Source organism: Tupaia chinensis, unplaced genomic scaffold (assembly GCF_000334495.1).
Source record: "Tupaia chinensis unplaced genomic scaffold, TupChi_1.0 Scaffold000452_1, whole genome shotgun sequence".
NCBI classification, from domain to species: Eukaryota; Metazoa; Chordata; class Mammalia; order Scandentia; family Tupaiidae; genus Tupaia; species Tupaia belangeri.
In genome coordinates this window covers 2376686-2379117 of record NW_006159959.1, presented here as the reverse complement: position 1 = coordinate 2379117, position 2432 = coordinate 2376686, and positions in this window count along the sequence as shown.

Below are 2432 nucleotides of genomic sequence, written 5' to 3'. Positions count from 1 at the left end.
GGGATGGTCACGCCGCAATCCCTTCTCCTCCATTCTCCTCTCGGGATCTTGGGCACCCACGCACACGCACCCGGCGTGAGTTTTAAGCCACCGGGTCCAGGACACGAACCGCGGTCGACTATGTGGGAGTCCAGCGACATAGCCATTACGCTAACTGCTGATTCCCTGGGTAAAGTCTTTTTTACAAGCAAAATGAGAAATAGTAATTGACTGTTTAAAAAAATAATTGGAATAATAATAAAGGTAATGATGATCAGGAAAAATAATGAAAAGCTATTAGATGATGAAATGGAGATTGTAATGTCTATGTATTGACTGATATGCATGGTATTCTTTCTGGAAAAAGAAATGTAATACACTGTATAGTTATATGTGATTCAATGTAATATAAACAAGATTATGATGATAATAAATAAATGGGAAAAAAAAAGATGGACACTATTTACAGTAGAGTCATTTGATACTACCGGTGCCAAGTGATCAAGGTTAACATCGACAATGGTAAGTTACATTGTGTGTGTGCGCAGCCTTGATATGATGTGATAGATATGACACTTCACCTCTTTGGGTATTTTCTTTAAGCACTATAACCTTGGTCTAATTATGAGAGTATTAGACAATTTCAATTGATTGACTATACAAAACACCAGATTGGTACTCCTCAAAACTCTCAAGGAAAGACAAACAAGGAAAGTCTAAGAGCCTGTCACAGCTAAGAACTGTCTAAAATGTCAAGAATACTCAATATAAGATGGTATTCTAGATGAGAACTTAGAACAGAAAAAGGACATATATTAGAGACTGAGGGAATCAAAATAAGTATGAACTTTAGTTGATAATAGTATATGAGTATTAATTCTTTGTAAGAAATTTATTTTACTTATGGTTTAATAAAGCTGAGTGTGGAGTTTTGGGAAACTCTTTGTAATGTTTTGCAAATTTCCTGCAAATTTAGAACAATTTTAAACATATAAGGTTATTTTGGGGTCAGTCCATGGTGTGGTGGTTAGGGCAGTTGGACCCCACATGTTTGACTTGAGAGTTTGAGTTCTAGATGTGAAAATTTGAGGAACACATGATGTGTGTGTATGCAGGCCTCAAATCCCAAAAGAAGTGGGGGAGAGAAGATTATGGCATAGTTATCATCCATGGTGGATGCTTTCTCATTTTCTCTCTCTCTCCTTCTATCTCCCTCTGGTGAGTGTGCATGCCTTCTGGCACAATTTTTAAAAAATGTTATTCGAAGAAAAGTGAATTTCAACAAATGTCCAGCTATGGAGGTGTAGTGATGGTCAATGCTTTGTCATGCTGAGGTCACATGAAAATGTCTTAGGTTTATATCTAAAGGTCTCCATATACATGCTCAGTGCCCATCTACCCATGAAACTGGCTGGCTGATGTTGGGGTTGGATTGCAGTGTGAAGACCCCATTGCAGATGCATATCTCTCTCTCTCCTTCAGATAAGAAATAAACAAACTTTTTAAAAAAAAGTCAAAGCCACATTAGACATCTATAAACAATGTCAAGGCATTTCAGAAACATTACTCTTTAACAGTCTTTCCAGTAAGACCTGCACATTTTAAATTCAAAGCAATGAGTAAAGAACTATAGGTATAATGGAGTTCTAATTACTTCATAAACTTTTTCAAAACTGAACATGTATTTAATAATTACAATAGACTTTTGAAGGTAGAAAGTATATTCTTTTTAACATGTATCAGTGTATGAAGAGTTAATTTCAAAATTACACAGCTAAAAAGATATGGAAATATAGTTTGAGTCCAAGTAAAGAGAAATCTGAGTAAAATAATACTACATCCTTCTAAGTCTGCTTTGTAATGAAGGTTTCAGTTATAGAGTAGAAAGAAAAAAATTAAAAATAAAACTCATATTGAAACAAGTATAGGGCACCATCAGCGGAATGTAAATTTTAAATTTCCGAAACGAATGAAGACTAATGAGGATTCTTAGACAGTGCTGAAAAATCTTTAAAATTCAAAAACTGTGCAACGATGCGAGGCCATCTGTGGCTTCGTTGTAAGTTAGGTGAGTACCTGGAATGACTGACAAGGTAGTGGGCCATCCTTCATACACACATCAAAGGAGCACCCCAAAGTCTGCTGGGGTTCCAACTTACTGTAACACGAGACCATTCTGATCCATGTGAAAACTAGGCAACAAGGCAAAGAGGCAGAAAATGCATAGAATGTGTTATAATAACATTGAAAGACTGAAACAGTCGAATGTGGATTCAGAGGTTGGTTACAAGTTTTTTATCAGTTAAACTTCAAGAAATGAATAATTATTATTGTGATGATAACAATAACGCTAAGCATGAGAGTCTAAGTACGATGCTAAGTTTGTATTCAATGAAAGTGTATGCCATGTTATAAAGTCATATAAAAATACTATATTGAAGTCCTTAAATATA